This window comes from Vulpes vulpes, chromosome 6 (genome assembly GCF_048418805.1).
Source record: "Vulpes vulpes isolate BD-2025 chromosome 6, VulVul3, whole genome shotgun sequence".
Lineage (NCBI taxonomy): Eukaryota > Metazoa > Chordata > Mammalia > Carnivora > Canidae > Vulpes > Vulpes vulpes.
This window is the reverse complement of record NC_132785.1, coordinates 17,841,112-17,861,319: the sequence shown is the minus strand read 5'-3', so window position 1 is coordinate 17,861,319 and position 20,208 is coordinate 17,841,112.

The window sequence follows — 20,208 nt, the reverse complement described above, 5'->3', positions numbered from 1 at the left end:
AGAATGGATAAAAGAGATAAAGTGGATTAAGAGGATATTTATTTTCATGAACACTGAGGAAAGTATAGAAATCTTGAATCATTATATTGTACACCTAAAACTAATATGTTAATTATATTTGGAAAAAATCAAAACCCTAAAGATTTTCATTTGAAATAAATATGTATTTTAAATGGACACTAATACACTACCAACAAAATTGTGAAAAATGAATGGGGGTACCCGGGGCAGCTCAGTCAGTTGAGTGTCTGACTCTTGATTTCCCCACTGGTCATGATCTCAGGGTCTTGAGATTAAGCCCTGAGTCGGGCTTTGCATTCAGTGGGGAGTCTGCTTAAGATTCTCTCTCTCTCTCTCCTTTCTTCCCTGCCTCTCCTTGCCCCACTCCCTCTCTTCTTTCTAAAATAAGTATTTTTTAAAATGAATGAAATGGAATTTTATTTTTCCAATTTTATAAGCTATCAAATTGTATACTATTGTGATTTTCCAAGTGGGTCACTTTTTTTTATTGAGGTATAATTGACATATAACATTATGTTAGTTTCAGGTCTACAACATGATTTTATATTTGTATATACTGTGAAATGGTCCACAATTAAGTTGTCGGCAAAGAATTTCTAGAACTCACTGTCAGAAAATGCATGAAATCTTTGAATAGCAGTCATCCCTAAGAGAAAATGTCTGGATAAAATGCATTAGAGAAATTTTATATCACTCAGTAGACCAATTATAGTTTGATGTGTAGCTTCTCTAACTAAAACTGTATTACTTCATATACTGTTTCTATTTCAAATTTAATGACAGAGAAGAACTTAGAGAATATATAGAAAATTAGAGGATTATGACCCAGGGTGTATTGCAACATGTAAAAATACATTTTGTTCGTTCCAACAATTTTGTATATTAACCTTGTAGCCACTTATTTTAATTCCTCTGAATGGCATATTGGACATACTGTAAAAATTTTTTCATTATCTCGAGAATGTTCTAATTAGCTTTTACATTGTTTTATAAATCATTAGACTGCTAAGCAAGACAAAGATTCTTCATTATAAACCAATATGCTTCATCATCAATGCAGTTCTCTCTGATCACCACCTACCTACATCCCACATCACAATCCAAACCACTGCTGGCACCAGCCTGCCTTTTTATCTTTTTATGTCACTTGCTTTATGAATCTCCAGCCTCCTAATTACCTTCCCTTTTCACTTAACTTACTTCTGTCTCAAGTGGAATTGTAACCTATACTATTTTCTTTCTTCTGTGCTGTGTGTGAATATCAAGCCTCATCCACTGATATTATCTGATATATGCATATATTCTCTTAAATACTCAAGTAACCAACATTTCTGGAAGAAGACAGGGTACACTTGTTTTCAGTAGCCTTGCATGTGTGCTTTCCTTCCTCTGGTTCATCCTTATCACTCCTTTATACTAACTTCACCTGTTCTTTGTTGTTCTCAGGATCGTAGGGACTCCACAGCCATCTTTGAATTTAAGAGTCAAGCAACAAGTAAAAGTTCTCAATATGGGCAACCCGTTACTTTGTGACTACCCCAGTGTCTGGCAAATAATTGTCTGTCTTTGTCCGATTCTTGAAACTGAATGATTATTCTTTTTCTTTTCTTGTTTAACTACTGCAAATTCTTGACTTTCTCACAAGAGCCATTTCTGTCACATTTCCAGTGACTTCCCTGGGTGTGGGAGAAGATATTGTCAAGTTTTTGTTACTACAGTCAAATTACTCATTTCTACAAGTTATTACTACAAGTTCTCAGCTTCTCTACATGATGAATGCATTCCAAAATCAATCTTTTTGCATATGGTTTTTTGATGTTCAATGCATAAGATTATATGCCCTACCCCCTCAAAGAACTTTGAGTAGGTTTCAATCACAGTTCACAACAAGAAAAGATCAGGATAGTCTATTTTACAAAATAACTAATATAGTAATGTATTCTGGTTAATACTAATCATTTTTTAACATACGCACTTCATTTTAATTTCACTGATTTTTACTTCATTTCTCAATGTATGCTGTCTACTTATGAAATGTATTTTTGCCTGTATTTTATTGTGTCCTTAGCCTATTTGTTTAAAGGCTACTTCAGATGATATTTCATTCATGATCTTGGCCTAATTTACAGGGAGATTTTTTCCCTTTATTTAGTTATTCCTGTTAGCATACACTTTAAAGTTTTATCTGGTGCACAATGTATACATTCATTTTTTAAAAAATTCCTCTTACATGTGATCCTGGTTTACCCTATTCTCCTTTTATAAAGCTCAACTTCTTTTTACATGTTTATGTATTTATCTTTTTATTCTTTTGTTTACTACATAGGGTCTCATATAGCAAACATGGAATCTATAGAATTTCTTTTGCATATCACCTGCAAATAAACTCAGATTTTTGTCTTATTTTCATTTAATATATAAATATAATATATATTATATATAATATATAAATATAATCTCAGTTATTTTTAATCTCAACCTCTTATTTATACCTCTGAAAATTCATTATCTTTAACTCATATTCAGTAAAAATAAACCTTCCAACTATTCTTTTTCCATAGGCAATGATGGGTCAAGGGGTTAACTATACTTATTACTTCAGTACTTTAGATGATCCCTAGGCACAAAATGAGCTTTTATTAAGTATTTGTTATATGCGCTAATAAAGCTGATTACAAAGACTCCAGGATACCAAGTAAAATTGGTTATATAGAAAGACTTCACCAATTTTATTGAGCTCATTTTTTTCCTTCACTGAGAAAGACAAGCTTTGTATTTTTTTTTCATCCTAGATGTACTAGCAAAGGGCTTTGTCTCAAGTAGGACCAAGATGATCTTAAAATATTGCTTTTAGAAGCATGCTTTTTTTTTCTGCCTGAAATACAGCATTTATTGAAAGTCTAAATTAAATACAAGTAAAAGGGCTTTTATAAAATTCTATTATGGCTCAAAATTGAAGTCTGATAAGAAAGCCATCACAGGACACTACTAGATGGTAATTGATGAGCTACTGACATTTCAAGTTTTCATCCTTAATGCATAGGAAACCAATTATTATCCAAATAACAACATATTTCTAAGTCTCTTAAGGCTGAGAATCATATATTCAATCATTCAGCTTTTGATGGTTCTGTGGGTTTCTTTTCATCCCTATTTATTGTACATTGGTGTGTATCTAAACTGTCCTTTGTGCACATGGGACAAATGAAGGATTCATTCTTGATTTCTTGTTTTAAGAAATCTACTTGGTTAAAAAAAAATCTACTTTTTTTTTTTAATGCTAGCTTACCTCCAAATGGTGGTAAGAAAGCAGCAAAATGTGTCTTTTAGAAATGTTATTCTTAAGAAAAAAAACAAGTATGTTTTAAAGAATATTTTAAAAACCCATTGATTTGATATAATAGAGATCTAGAAGAAAAACAAAAATGAGTAGCATAGAACAGACAGTTTAGAACTGGGTTTTTCAAAATTTACCCAAGGAACTCCCTCCTTAGGTTATTCAAAATGTAGGCTTCTGGACTTCATCTCCACTGACTCTTCGGTGTCATTTTCTTAAAACATGGACTCAATTTATTAACCAATTCTTAAATGAAAGTTTAGAACCACTGATTTATGCCATACCTGGGGTTTTATATATTTGTTTTGTTTGCTCTGTGGAATTTGGAGATAATGTGCTTAGCAAAATGGTTGTCAATATACCCAGTTTTGCAGTATAGACTTCTGAATATTTTGGAGTATTGTTATGTTTTTTATAACTTGGAAAGCTCATAGTCAGAGTCCATAAAATAGTCTGGGAGGGCCAAAAATTTTAGGAAGACCTCCTTAAAATGGGGGGGGGGGCATTTCAATGTTGCTATCAGGATAATCTGTGTGTAGGTATGTGACATAAAAAAAGTTTACAAAATTGTCTATTTGTTTACATGGCTTGTAAAAGTAAATATTATCTAGCATAAGGCAAAGCCAGACCTACAAGGTAAAGCTAAAATTAAACATGACTAAAGTGAGAACATAGTCTTCCCAATACCCTGTGAATTATCTGGATATCAAAATATGTGTGTGTATGCGTACTTAATGTGTCAGTGTTGCGATAGTTTAATAATTAACCTTAAAATAGTCAGATTTTTAAAAAGGTAATGAGGTGTTTGCTAGATTAATTAGGACTCAAGCAGGAAATAGCATGGATTATACAAATATAGCATATGACAAATGGCATAGCACATGGTCTTTTAATGCACTATTAAATTGCAACTGTCCTGGGTAAAAGAAATATACATAAAGACTGTCAGGAGAACTTGAAGTAATATATCATCTTCTCATAAATAATAGTTAGCTGTCAACATGGAACTGCTTTGTGTGCAGTAATTCAAGTTAAAGAGTTGTGCTTCGATTGTCTGTGTACATGTACTGTTTCAGTATATATATTTTTTATTTCAGTTTCAGAAGCACTTAAACCACCACTTATGACTAACAATAAAAGCATACACATGGTTTAGACAGGGAAGTTTAACTATCCTATAGTTTAAAAAAAATTCATATCCCCAGTTTCAAAGCATTGTAGTTAAATGCTTTGTAGCCACCTGGTAGATACTATGAAAATTAGAATTGAATTACTACCATTTAATTTTATTTATTTTCACCTTAATTTAATAAGGTTCTTTTATAATATCACCATTTATTAGACACATATAATTCTCACAATTACCTTTATATGAAATTAAGTTCTATTATATACAATGATGTCTATGTTGATAAGAATAGTTATAAAGGTTCAATAACTTACACAATATAATAGATCAAATAAGTTTCAAAGGGTGGATTTGAACCATTTTTGTTGTAATCCAAAGGCTCAGATATTCCCAAAACATTACATGTTCCTTTTGTGTTCTATGCTGACAAGGTAATAATTATCCATAAAAGTGAGCGTTTTAAAGAATATGACTGTGATGTCTAACTTGCATTTCTAAAAACTATTCTGATTAGATATTTTACTGGTTAAATGAAACTTGGATTAAATAGAAACATGGGTTAAATGAAACCTGGATTCAATAGAAACATGGGATAATAAAGTTTAGAAACCTCTTGATGCAAAAAATAAACTAAAAATTATTTTTATGGAAATGTTCAGTAGATTTATCATATCAAATGCCTCTTTACAAACTCTAAATATGTTCCACAAGCAAATACAATACATATCCCTTATACTGCAATAATTGAATATATATTGGTGATAGGAGTATTAACTCTCATTGAAAATAATTTTAGTATCTATGTTTTCTAGGTCATGCATGAAAGAACTATATTTCCATTGTAATGAACTCTCTGATTTCAATGAGGATGATGAGGTCTCAGAGTACCCAGAATAACGTAGCAGCACTCAGCAACCAGAGACATTGGTGTGGTCGTCACAATAAACAGCAGAGTCAATACTATCGTCAAAATGGCAAAACAATAGGTATATACAATAATGACCGATTGATCATGGTATCCTAAGACAAAAATAGATATATCATCCATACTAGAATAATAGAAAACTTCTTCATCAATTTTTTTGTCAACTAAATATTTTTAAATGAAACAAGATAAGCAAGATAAACAATAACAACAACCAACAAACAAGATAAGCAAGATAAACAATAACAATGACCAATAACTTGAGTCATCCCAAAGATTTATGGACTCTAGTAAATTTCCCAATTTTGTGTCCCTTGAATATACCAATTCAAACCCTTGAACATTGGAAAAGTGTCTTGGAAAAGTCTCTGCATTTTTAGCAAAATTGTACATTGTAAATCTCCCAGGAATTTCCTGAAGGGACTTATACAAGGTACCAGATACCTGACACTTATAACCAGGGTAACCATATCAGGGAAAGGAAAATAACAATCGTTTTAGTAATTAATGACCAAAACAAATATTGAATTTGGCCTATTTCATTTCAGTGAATCCGGTAATCCTGTAAACATAATCTCTAATTATTTTCTAGTTTCTAAATATATAGTTGAAATGGGTTTATAAAATGACTGGTAGAGTCCTCCTACTAGCTCCCTTGACACGTAAGAATCTAGCTCATCTTGCTTACCAACATGATCAATCAAAAGACATGCTTCATCAAAGATTTGAAAGAAGCAAAGATCATGAATTTTTATCACATCCCCATTTAAATTACCTAACTGAATTACTGTATTCAAATAGTGACTCCATTTACAGTGTTTATTAGAGATGTGGATTCTGAAAAAAAGCATTGAAAATATCACTGTCCTAGCACCTCATATACAAGCAGCTGGTTTGGATTTATTAAACCCAATAAATAGTCCTAGCAAAGATAGCAAGCTACCTTCCACATTTTGCCTCAGAGGCTGTTACCTTTCTGGATTAGTGACTTATTTACACCATAGCATATAATTATCTCTTTATTCCATAGATCATCACTCATATCTGCTACATTGGGACACCTTGTCAAAATAATATGTTAACACATATTGTTATTGGGAAAACATTGGTACTCAACTGAGGAATAAATCCCACCCAAAGCGATAGATCTGTCATTTCAATAAAGCTACTTAGTGTCTTGTGCTCCATAGTATATTAGGATCTACTTTCCAAAGGGAAAAGCAAATTGCCTCATTTGAATCATTTGCCCAAAGAAAGTGTCAAAATGCTTAAAACTTCTTAAATTTGGAAGAAATATATAACTCTAATCTATATATTGCATTGCACATTATGTTATTAGGTTTGAATAGGGACACCAAGAAGAATGGTTGGCTGGCTTTTGTATTCATTTAGAGAATCCATTGGTACACAAAATATCAGCCACTGACAAGTTCTGATAAGAAACACAGAGCAGTTGGTTATAGGGACACCTGGGTGGCTCAGCAGTTGAGCCTCTGCCTTCGGTTCAGGGTGTGATCCTGGGATCTGGGATCGAGTTCTGCATCGGGCTCCCTGCATGGAGCCTGCTTCTCCTTCTGCCTATGTCTCTGCCTCTGCCTTTCATGAATAAATAAATAAAATCTTTAAAAAAAGAACAGTTGGTATAGTGCAAGGATTTAGAGGAATAAGATACTAGATTAGAAGACTGAAAATAACTTTGAAGAAAAATGTATGGGTAAATTTAAAATAAGCTGTAAATAGTGACACTGTCTATGTTTCATATAAATGTTCAAAATACTTTCAATAACTATCTAAGATCTCTTATTTGGTAGATATCAGTTGACTTGTTTCCCCAGCCACAGCAATATTCACATGATAGTTGTATGAAAAAAGAAGGCATAGAGGTGGAAAGTTGTGTATGCAAAAAAATATATGAACTGCTTCTCACCAAGGCTGTCTTGGCTACCCACCACTATTGAGTGCCCTAATTGCCTCTAACAGTGACCAACTATAGGCCCCTAAATGAATATACTGATGGTAGGGTGATTACATTGAACACACACTATTATGTACCTGGAAGTGGTTTATCTTTTGGAATAGAATATGGATTTATCTCCTTGCCATCTATGATTCTGCTACAACCATACTCTGGAAACTTGGTGAAAGCTTTATTCATCACCATCTTGTCCTATGTAGCATTGCTTATGATAATGGGAAATTTTCTGATACTAAATCAAATAAGCCCTTCAATAAACTGAAGATCTTATAATTCATAGCTCTTAAGCTCCCTCATCATCAGAAGTATCTGGCCAGGAAGGATGCTCCTCTTTCTCTCTGGCCTATGAAGATTAAGTTTAGTGGTGCCTGGGTGGCACAGTCAGTTAAGCAACTGACTACTGGTTTCAGGTCAGTCTGTGATCTCAGGGTCCTGAGATTGAGCCCTGCATGGGCTCCACACTCAGTACTGCGTCTGCTTAAGATTCTCTCTCTTTCAAATAAATAAATAAAAATCTTTTAAAAAGTTACTTTATGCTTTGGATGAAAGATACCATTTGTTGAGTGTGTGGGATGTTTATCTGCAGGAAGGCACATATGTTATTATCCAGTATACTATACAGATGATGATGCTTCAACTCTAGCCAGAGCACCTGAATTTAGGAAACAGGGTGAAGGTAAAAGTGATTGCAGCACATGATTTTCTCCTCGCAAAACAAAGTATTGCTTCCTGTACCCTGTGACTCTGTCTTCTGAATTTTTTAAGCCTTTGTACCTGAGGGAGGGAAGTTTACATTATGTGTGTGAACTGTTTATCTGTTAAACTGAAATTTGAGTTTTGCTTCTGGACTTTTGGAACTTCTCATGTCACAGATGAAAGAGTCTATATGTGGTTAATATGTGGTTAACATATGTGGTTAATCTGTTGGATGAGGTGACTGATCATGATCAGCACAGGAAATACATGATTGTGTACAAGGAAAGGAACAGATTTTTTTAATAGGGCAGCCTCTTGGAGTCTTTTCATACTGTCATTGTGCATGTTAAAAGAAATTTATTTTATTTCTGAAATACAGTATTTTCTTTATTTTATTTCATTGAATAAAACATTAGAAAGAAATCCCTGTTTTAAGCAAGATACTTTTCCACTATTACAACTCTGAAGAACAGCCTAAATCGCTGAAGCATCAGAAATGAAAAGTATCAGAAACATGGCTTTTCTTTCAAGACTGTAAGTTTTGTTGGTGGCTCGTTACACAGCAAATATGAGCAGATACACCATGGGAAGGGCAAATCTTTCATGGCAGCATCAGCATTATTTGACCTTAGAGAAAGTCAAAAGAAACTCTCAAGAAACTCCCATAATATCACATAGTAAACAATTTATTTGTTTTCAGTATTTGTAAAATGATTTTAAGTTATTTTACCTCACCTTAAGTGGGAAACATTGTATAAATTCATTCAAAAAACAAAAAATATATGAATGTTTTTAAAAATACATTTTTTTTGTTTTTTATTTTTTTAAATACATTTAAAAAACCTCACAAACCTAAATCAACTTCTACAGCAAGTAGATTAATAAGGGAGACAAAGTTTGCTTATGTTGAAAAAAAAAATTGAATCCTTTGCCTTATAGAGCAAGCTACACTATGTACTGTGAATATAAGAAGAGACTTCAGGAATGCCTGGGTGGCTCAGTGGTTGAGTGTCTGCCTTCAGCTCAGGGCATGATCCCAGGGTCCTGGAATTGAGTCCCACATCGCGCTCCCTGCATGGAGCCTGCTTCTCCCTCTGCCTATGTCTCTGCCTCTCTCTGTCTCTCATGAATAAATAAATAAATAAATAAATAATTTTAAAAAAAGAGAATTGAGACTTCATATTAATGGGGCAAATTGTTTTTTTGTTTTTAACTGTATTCTATCTTCCCCTGAGCAGAGGCCTGGATACAATTTTCTTAAATTGGAAAGCTAAATAAAGATTCATTTATATCATTTATAAATTACTCAATTTAGTAAAGAACAAAGTACAATATCCTTATAAAATCTGGAATGACTGAGGTAAATTCTTTTTTTTATAATGGAAGAATATAATGTTTTGAGAATACCCAGCCATGATCATTCTAAGAATATCAAAAATCTTTATATTATGGAAATGGACAGAAAATAACTTTCTAATTGTATGTGTTCACTGTATGCATAGAGGATGGGAATTCTAGGGTGGAAATTATAGAAGCCATAGAGAATGTAATGGGTGATGCCAATGCCTTTGGATTCTTGGGTTTGGGAAATTATAGATAAATCAATTATAATTGCGGTGACCAGAATGCCTTTCAAGTAGGTATTAAACACATTTCTAGGGAATACAGGCAGATTTTCCAAACTGGCTTTCATTTCTCAAAATATCTTCAATAATTGCTCAACCAGAAAACAAACTTTATGTATTCCTGATTTCTTAAGAAGAATGTTACTGATAGCACAAAAAAAATTAATATACAGCCTCTACCTTAAATTCTTCAGGTAATCTGTGATTTTTTAAATCTTTACATTGCTGGGACATGTCCATATTCTTTTTATAGTTTGTGTGTATAAATGTATCCTACCTTATCTTACTTAAAGTATTTTATCTTGATAGTGTATAAATACCTCTATTCCCTAGTCTATGGATATTTCTGCTTTTGTCATTTTACTTTTTTCACAATACTTTTCAAAATAATAATATGCCATCTGAGACACACAAAACAAAACAAAACACAACAAAAAGCACAGAAATATCAAAGACAGGTGACTTCTTTAAATGGCTCCCTAAAACATGGTCTTTCAAAATTTTTCAAAAGACCTTCTCTTGTGAGAAGCAGAGAAGGTAATGTTTGATTTTCAATCAGAATGGTTAATTTATCTCCTTTTCCCATTTGCAAACTTCTCCTAATTTTTAGCATTAATTATTTTCTATACGGACAAAATTCTGTAAATATTTTGAATTTATTACTATTGGTATATTTTAAGGTGGTGATAACCACATTGGAGTACAATTTATGATTTTAATTTCATGATAAGTTTCTCTTGCAAGAATAGGAACAGGCTCATTTTTAAGGATTTCATCAGAATTGTTATCTTTGCTGTAGGATAACACATTCACACTATTTCTTATAAAATTTTTGACAGGAGAGAGTGAAATTATCAGTGTTTTAAAATTAAAAGTATTTTGTTCTCATATCTTTTTTGGGTAATCACTGAAGGAGTCCTTCCATGAGGAAGCCAAGGTTTAATTCATTTTAAATCATATGTATTCCTTTCACATAAGTCTTATCAAGGTTACACAGCTTGCTGTTCTTTGAGACGTTGTTGCTGCTAAACAAAGTACCCATTAAAATAGCATTTAACTGGTAAGAGAGTGTCAAAAGTGATAACATACTTCCATGTAGGCAATTTTTAAAAATTTACTTTGTCATTTAGGTCACTAATACTATTGTGCAGTTCTGAGGTAAATTTGAAAACAAAAAACAAAAAACAAAAACCTCCATCTTTCTTTGCAAGTAGTATGTTTCATTTCCTTTTCACTTCAACTAGAAACTGAAAATAACCTAACCTTTCTGGGTAATCAGAATATAAATTATAGTGTTAGACACACAAATGAATGAAGGTAATTTAGGATACAATATCTGTTAAAATACTAAGTACTACATCTATACCTAGGATTAAATATGATATCTGGGCTCAAAAAGTACACTCGCTTTTGTAAACTAACAAGTTGACATCAAGACTCTCATTTATGATTATTTCCAGGAATTTATAAGGCTTCAAATTTCAACCAATAGCTACTCAAAGAATTTTGGTGGCCTTAGTTTCCATGTAGAATCTATTATTTTCTAGCACTGGTGCTAGAATAATAGCTTAAATGCTATTCAGAACCCCTTCATCAGTCACTCCTATTTATTTTCCTAACCCATCACCTTCTACTTCTCCCCTGCCTGCTTCACAACTAAAATGAACTACTTAAAATACCTACCTGTGTTTCATACAGCAAAGTCTTTGTTCATTCTCATTCTCTCTCTGTCTCGTTTCTCTCTATATATACATATAAGCATAAAATTCTTTTACAAATTATATGGTTTTTTATATGTTCTTTTAAAATTTTTCCCATCACTATAAATCCTAATTCAATAATCATTTTAAATGATAATTTTCTAGAAATCTTTATTTTGTGACTCCATTTAAAATCATTTCTGCACCATATTCTATCATTCCTTCCTTCTTATATCTAACTCTTTTGGCCTCTGACAAAATTGTGAGCTCCTTTAGGGTAAGCACGCAATTTTATGCATATTATACATATGTTTCCCAGTTTACCCTGTTCTTGATAAAGTTATAGCCATTGATTTCCTGGTTAATCTATAATATTATTACAGTGAGCCTATTTCAGCTGTAAATTTAATTTGCTTATACTTATTTTTTATTTGGTGGGACCATTTACCCAACTGCCTACTTGAACAATTTGACTGTATTATTTCAACATAAACCTTTTATCACTGTTATCTCAAAACTCCGCTTGAAAGCTATTGGAAATTTTCAATCAAATAACACATTGACCTATGGATTGAGAGCAAATAAATAATTTGGGACAAAGTCGAAAGAAAAGTACAGCAACATATAGCATAATTGGAAAATAAACTTATCATTGTTTAATTGGATCTTACTCATTTGAATAATTATTCTAATATTAGGTTCTTTTAATAATCTAATATACTGCTTCAAAACTTTTTTAAAAATTGCATTATGCAATAAAATAATAGACCATGACAGACATATTTTTAACTTAAAGAAGGTAGTTTTTTTTAAATAAAACATTACAAAAGAGATATATAATGACATTTAGATCAGTACTCAGACATAGAACAGAGTGCTGTCAGTGAATAGAAGTCAGAACCTTACATAGCCTGGAGGTTTAGAAAAGGAGTTCTAAAGTCTGCTTTAGAAAGCAGAGTGTAAGTTGAAAGTGTGAGCTTAGAACAGAAGTTGAGAAGAAGATAATTAAGTTTGAAAGAAGATACCCACTTGTACCTTTTCAAATATAAAATATAAAATATTTTATATATTAAAATATATTTTATATTTAAAATATATTTTAGATATCACTCAATATTTTCAGACATCACTCAAAACATATTCTAAGCATTGATTAATCATGCTCATTACAATATGCCAATCACCCACAAGGTGCTGAGAATCTAGAGGTTAAAAAAAAGAAAGCAGAGATTTTCAAAGAAAACATTCTAACTGAGGAGACAAGTGAGAACCTCAGTGATTATATGTGTCATAATTGCCATTAGTGAGTTGGGTTATAAAAGTTTACAAGATATTGTGGGAGAGATGGGGGTTTAGATAAGGACCAACTAACTCAGGCAATGCATCACATTTCAGGTCTTATGTATTTATTCCACAAACACTTGAAGACTCACTTGGTGACAGACACTAATTAAGCCCTTGGGATGCTGGGATGCTCAGGAAAGACAAGACACCTGTTACCAAATAGCTTGTGTCTAATACTCTCAAACTTGAAAAGCAGTTCTAGAGTATTCATGGGCAAGTTAGAAGAACAAACTCATGAAGAGGGATTAGCAAACGTTTTCTGGACACGGGAGAAACTAGCTCCATAAGAAGGGGACTAAGTTGTACTCCGAGGAGAGCTGGGCATAGCAGGCCTCCTGCATTATACTGTTCACTGACAAAGAATACTTCACATTATCTCTGAGCTCAATTCCCTATGGACCAATATCTGATTGCTTATGTATTTCTAAATTTGAGTCTTAGAGCAGTCATATTCAAAGTATGGTCCACTTCCAGGAAGAATCTTCACAATCTGGGCACTTGTTAAAAATGCAAATTTTATGGACATACCCTAGACCAACCACGTCAAAATCTCTGGAGTTATTTCCATGATTCTGCTTTAAAATGTTATACAAATCATTCTCATGCATGCTAAAGATGTGAAGTATTCCATAAAACATCACACATGAAGAATTAAAGTTACAAAAGAGAATACATTAAGATAAAGAATATTTTCAAAAATATCTTGTGAGACAGTTATATTTGCCTTGTTTTTTTTAAGTTATTCTCTTTTTGTGAATTGTCATTTCTTATGCATAAAACATCTTCTTTTCATCAGACTAATAGCCTCATGGCTCTTACATGGCTCTTACGGTATTGCCTCTAAAAATTTTCTTCAAGAAAGTCAAAGACAACTTTGAAAACAATAAGCAGAAGATAAACAAATGTTCTTATTACCTATTCATAACATTCAACTTCTCCTTAAGTTTGAACCTTTTCTTTCACTTAAAAAGTTGTACATTCTTGTTAGTGTTTGTATTAAAATTTCTAGTCCAACAGTGAAGTACAATATTTAATTACATTGATTTGGCATCTTGAACTACTTGAAAATGGCATTTGGTAAATATTGACAAAGAAAAATATGAGAATATGCTAAATTAGAAAAAATGTATTTTATATTTTGTATCACAGCATAACTTGATGTACACAGCCCTTCATATATTACATATGCTATGATTTGATGCACAGAATGGAATTTTTCTAGTTGGAAGATGGTGCTACCTGCTATAATATTTACAAAGTATTGAATAGCATGTGATTGATTGTCTTTTTAATTAGGAAAAATATGACACAATGTAGCTTTCACTGTAATGTGGTTTTTTTTTTTAGCTTGCTGATACTCAAAAAGAATCGAAATCATTGCATCTTTTCCAAAATGACAGATTTTTTTCCACTCCAAATAGAAGCTGTGGAACACAGAATTTGGGATACTAAATCATCAAGGAACAACTGAGTATTTCAGGCACATGATGGATGCCAAATTTCTGGTGGGGATCAAAATCTGTCAAGGACAGTAGCTGCTATCATAAATCACTTCCCTGAAGTGCCTGGTTCTGCAGTGACTTATGAGTTTACAGGAAGCCCAGTGGTGGTAGAAAGTAAAAAGACAAAAAAAAAAAAAAAAGAAAAGAAAAGTCAACATTTCCTCAGTGGTACCCTGGCCAGATGATTAAAACTCAACATTCATACAATAAGTCAAGGAGAAAGAGTGGCACAAATGGGGATTTTAATTAGAATAAATTCACTATGGTTTATCAGCCCATGAGGCATATATTGTCATTGTACTAAGAAATTTGTCTATCAAATTTATGAAATTGTATTTTTAATCCATAGTTGGAATTTCATTGATTAAAAAGTATATTTAAAATTATGTATAATTTGAAATTTGTGTCTTGCTTTTTTATGCTTTGGTGATATATTATTTCAGTGTTCAATAGAGTATACTAAGAATAATAAATTACCATTAATTTTAACTGCTTTTATACCTTTTTCACACAAAATATCATCTAAGATAGTTTATGAAGTACTTTGAACTGATATGGCTTCATTGTTTTCATTTGGTAGTTCAGAAATAAAAAGCTGCCTTTCACCATATGTATAGGAGCTCAGTTATTACATATATGTGATTTCATATTTTGTTTAACTAGGGAAACTAAATGTTCTCTGCAGATTATCTTTATTTTCTACATATAATACAGATTACCTCTCCCTTTTTAATTCCTTTCTGTTATCCTTTTATCAATATTTATAATTCATTTTCTAGATCTAAAACTGCATTTGACTAACACTCCAATTTTCCATTGTTGAGGTAGAACTGACATACAATTCTATATTAATTTCAGGTGTACAAGGTAATGATTCAATGTTTGTACACGCTGTAATTTTTTTTAATAATTGTATATATACTTTTATTAGATAATGCCAAATTCCCCTCCACTTTCTGGATTATTTTGCAATTCTAACAAGAATGTATGAGATGGACTGTTTCTCTAAGGTTCCTTAACAGAATATATAGTTAAGCTTTTGAATTTTGCCAGTCTGATGGGTGAGAAAAAGACTTTGGTGCAATTTAAAATTAAAATTGATTATTTATTTATTTATTTAAAGATTTTATTTATTTATTCACTAGAGAGAGACAGAGAGAGGAAGAGACATATGCAGAGGGAGAAGCAGGCTCCCTGTGATGAGCCTGATGCAGGATGTGATCCCAAGACCCCGGGGTCAAGACCTCAGCCAAAGACAGACGCTCAATCACTGAGTGACCCAGGCACCCCACTCGGTGTAATTTATAATAAATCTAGTTACTATGCATCACTAAACAAAATTACAATTTTTTTCTTGTGATAAGGACTTTTTTTTGTGATATGAACTTTTAAGACTTACTCCCTTGGCAACTTTCAAATATACACCAAAATATTATGGACTCTTATTCCCACACTATACATTACATCCCAATGACTTAAGTATTTTATAAATGAAGTTGGTAGCTCTTTATCCCCTTACTCATTTCACCTACTCCTAAATCCCAACTCTTCTGGAAAATACCATTCTATTCTCTGTATCTCTGAGTTTTGTTTTGTTTGTTCATTTGTTTTGTTTTCTGGATTCCAAATAAGATGAAATCATATGGTCATTTGTCTATATTTCACTTGGCATAATGCCCTCAAGCTCTAGCAATATGATCCCCAATGGCAAGATTTCATTCCTTTTTTCTGCTTGAGTAATATTTCAGTGTGTGTGTGTGTGTGCGCGCGCGCGCACGCCTGTGTGCGTGTGTATCAAATCTTTATCCATTTATCCATTAGTGAACACTTAGGTTGTTGGTTCCATGTCTTGGCTATTGTAAATCATTCTGCAATGAGCACAGAGGTATAGGTGTATGTGTGTATTTAATGGTGAGGACATTAAAACTTGAGAATTCCTTCTGTATTTATTAGCAGAAACTATCCCATAAAGAATATTCCCTCACCAATTATTGGTTTACCTTGAAATTTAGTCTGTACTGGAGAGGCTGGATTAATCTTCAATGCTTTCCTTTTACTAGGTTTCAGAATAATTACCATTAGGCAGCTCTTTGCTTCTGGGTCTTTCTAGGGGGAGCAGTTAGGATGTATATCTTATAAGGGGAAAATAGTCATGAGTTTATACTGCTATTTCCAATTAAAATTCAGGACCACAGGGCTTTGATTTTTAAAATTTTATATCTGTGTCTTTTCTATGTAGAAAATCTTGGTTCCTAATGACATTAATTATATTGATGCAGACAGGCTGCCTGAGGACCCAGAGTGGGGTTCCACAGGACTAACCAAGAGGATCATTGGCTTTATGCAAGACGGGTATCAAATGTAAGCAGGGAAATGAAGTTTCCCTGAAGTTTACTGAAGATATATATATATATATATATATAGAGAGAGAGAGAGAGAGAGAGCGCGCGCAGAGAGCGCGCATCCAGGAGACTCAGAAAGGAAGATCAGAAGTTTTGTCTTTGCTTGGCATCTGGGCTTTTTATTGGTGATTGTGGTCCGGTGCAGTGATCCAGAAACTGGTCAGAACAAGGGAGGATCCTGTTTTTGATAACCCTGCCTGGTCACTCCTTAGATGTTATCTATTGAGCTGGAAGACTAAAGATATCATTATCTCTTTGACCCTTACAAGGAGGACATATGCTATTTGCATTACAAAGATACAGATCCAATAGGATGGGGGTGCAGATCTCAGCAAGAATATAAGCTGGAAAGGAAATAAAAGAGAAAAAAAAAAAAACAGGTGTTTTTATGTTGTTTTGTTTTTGTTTTTGATGAGGTTCCTTCAGTTTCCCTGCCTCATTTTCCTCTATGGGATCTAGCCACTGGGAACTTTATAATTCAGGACTAAATTGAGAACGCCCAATCAATCAGCAGCCCATGCCTCCTGCCCAATACCAGCCTCCCTGAGCCTCACCCAAGAACCTCATCCACCTGCAGGATGTTCTTGCCTCCAAATCAAACCAGAATTCCAGCAGGCCTCTAGACTTCCTACCAGCTTACAGGATGCAATCTGTAGAATCAAAAAATGGGGAAAGCATTACAGGAGAGAAGATCTAGTGTGTTTAAAAAACAAATGGCCTGACTCCAAAAAAAGAGAATGAGGGAAATAGTAAATGTTAACAGACTTAAGAGACTTATCAGCCAAATGAAACCTGTAGATCCTGACTAGACCTTAAACAAAACTGTAAAATACAAACAAAACAAAAACAGAATGACATTTATCAGATAATTTGGGCAATTTAGACACTGACTGGATATTAATGATATTAAATAATTGTTCAGGTATACATATAGTATTAAAGTAATTTTTAAAAGAAATAAAAATAAAATGTCCTTTCCCCATTGTATATTCTTGGCTTCTTTGTCATAAATTAATTGACCACATATGCCTGGGCTGATTTCTGGGCTCTCTAGTCTGTTCCATTGATCAATGTGTCTGTTCTTATTTCAATACTATATTGTTTTGAATTACTATAGATTTGTAATACAGTTTAAAATCAGGAAGCCTAGTGCCTCCAGCTTTGTTCTTTCTCAAGATTATTTGGTTATTCAGGGTTTTCTGTGGTTCCATAGAAACTTAGAATTATTTGTCACATTTCTGTGAAAAATGCCTTTGGGATATTGATATAGATTGCACAGAGTCAGAAGAATGCTTTGGGTAATATGCACATTTTAACAATATTAATTCTTCCAATTCATGACCATGGAGTATATATCCATTTATTAATGTCTTCTTCAATTACTCTCATCACTGTTATCATTTTCAGTGTATAGGTCCTTCACCTTCTTAATTATATTACTAGGCTTTTTATTCCTTTTTGATTAAATTAAAATGGGATTATTTTAATTTCTCTGACAGTTTGTTATTAGTATATAGAAATGCAACAGATTTTTGTATGTTGATTTGTACCCTACAATGTTACTGAATTTGTTTATTAATTCTAACAGTTTTTTGGTGGAGTTTTTAAGGTTTTCATCTAAATTGATGTCACCCACAAATAGTTACAGTTTATTTCTTCCTTTCCAATTTGAATGTCTTTATGTGTTTTTCTTAACTAATTGCTCTGGCTAGGATTTCTAACACTATGTTGAATAAAAATAGCAAGAGTCGACATTCTTTTCTTGTTCCTGATCTTAAGGGAAAAGCTTTCAACTTTCGCCATTGAGTATGATGTTAGCTGTAGGCTTGTCATATATGATCTTCATCATGTTAAGGTACATTCCTTGTATAGCCACTTTGTGGAGGGTTTTTATCATAAACACACAAATTTTGTCAAAAGCTTTCTCTGAATCTATTGAGATGCTCACGTGATGCTTCTCTTCCATTAATGTGGTATATCACACTGATTGATTTGCAGATTTAAACCACCCTTACATCCCTGGAATAAATCCCATTTCATAATTGTCCTTTGAAATGTATTGGTGAATTTGGTCTGATAATATTTTGTTGAGGATCTTGGCATCTATGTTCATCAGGAATAATGGTCTATAATTCTTTTCTTTTGTTCTCTTTTTTGTTGCTGTGTTTGTCTGGTTTTGATATCAAGGTAATGTTGGCCTTATAACCCGTGTTTGGAAGCATTCCCTCTTCTTCTATTTTTTGGGGAAGAACTGAAAAGGACAGGAATAAAATTTTCTTAAAGTGTTTGGTCGAATTTGGGGACACTTGAGTGGTTCATTCACTTAAGGATCTGACTCGATATTAGCTCAGGTCATGATCTCAGCATTGTGAGATAGAGCCTCACATCAGGCTCCATGCTCATTAGGAAGTCTGAGGGAGATAGTCCCTTCTCTCTCTGTCTCTCTCTCAAATAAGTAAATAAATCTTTTTTAAAAATGTTTGGTAGAATTCACTAATGAAGTCATCTGGTTCTGGGCTTTTGTTTGTTGGCCGATTTTGACTACTGATTCAACCTTCTTACTAATAATTGGTCTATTCAGATGTCTTATTTCTTCATGATTCAGTGTGGGAAGACTATGTTTCTAGGAATTTATCCATCTTAGGGTTGCCCAATTTTTTGGCATATAATTGTTCATAATAGTCTCTTATGATCCTTTGTATTTCTTTGGTATCAGTTGTAACTTCTTTTTCATTTATAATTTTATTTGACCCCTTTCTCTTTTTTCCTTGTTGGGTCTACCTAAAGGTTTATCAATTTTGTTTTTATTTTCAAGGAACCACCTTTAATTATACTGATGTCTTTTTAGTCTCTATTTCATTTTTTTTCTGATTTTTTTTTTTTTTTTAATTCATGAGAACACAGAGAGAGGGGCAGAGAAGCAGGCACCCTGTGGGGAACCTGATGTGTGACTCTATCCCAGGACCCCAGGATCAGGACCTGAAGCCAAAGCAGAAGCTCAACCACAGAGCCACCCAGGTGCCCCTTCTCTCTGATCTTTATTATTTTCTTCCTCCTATTAACTTCAGGCTTCATTTGTTCTTCTTTTTCTAATGTTTTGTTTGTTTGTTTGTTTATGAGTAAGTTAGATTGTTTGAGAGTTTTCTTGTTCTTGTTTTTGGGGATAGGCCTATATTACTATGAACTTCCATCTTAGAATTTGTTTTGCTTTCTCTAAAAAAAAAAAAAAGATTTTTTTTTGCTGCATCCTATAAATTTTGGTCAACTGTATTTCCATTTTCATATGTCTCAAGGTTTTTGTATTTCTCCTGTGATTTATGTATTAATGCTTTGGTTGTTCAGTGGCATGCTGTTTAATCACCACATATTTTTATTTTTTCTGATTTGTTCCTTTTAATTGATTTCTAGTTTTATACCACTGTGGTCAGAAAAGATGCTTTATAGGATTTCATTCTTCTTAAAGTTACTGAGTCTTGTCCTGTGGCCTAACATATAACCTATATCAGAGAATGATCTATTTGCACTCGAAAACTATGTGTATTCTGCTACTTT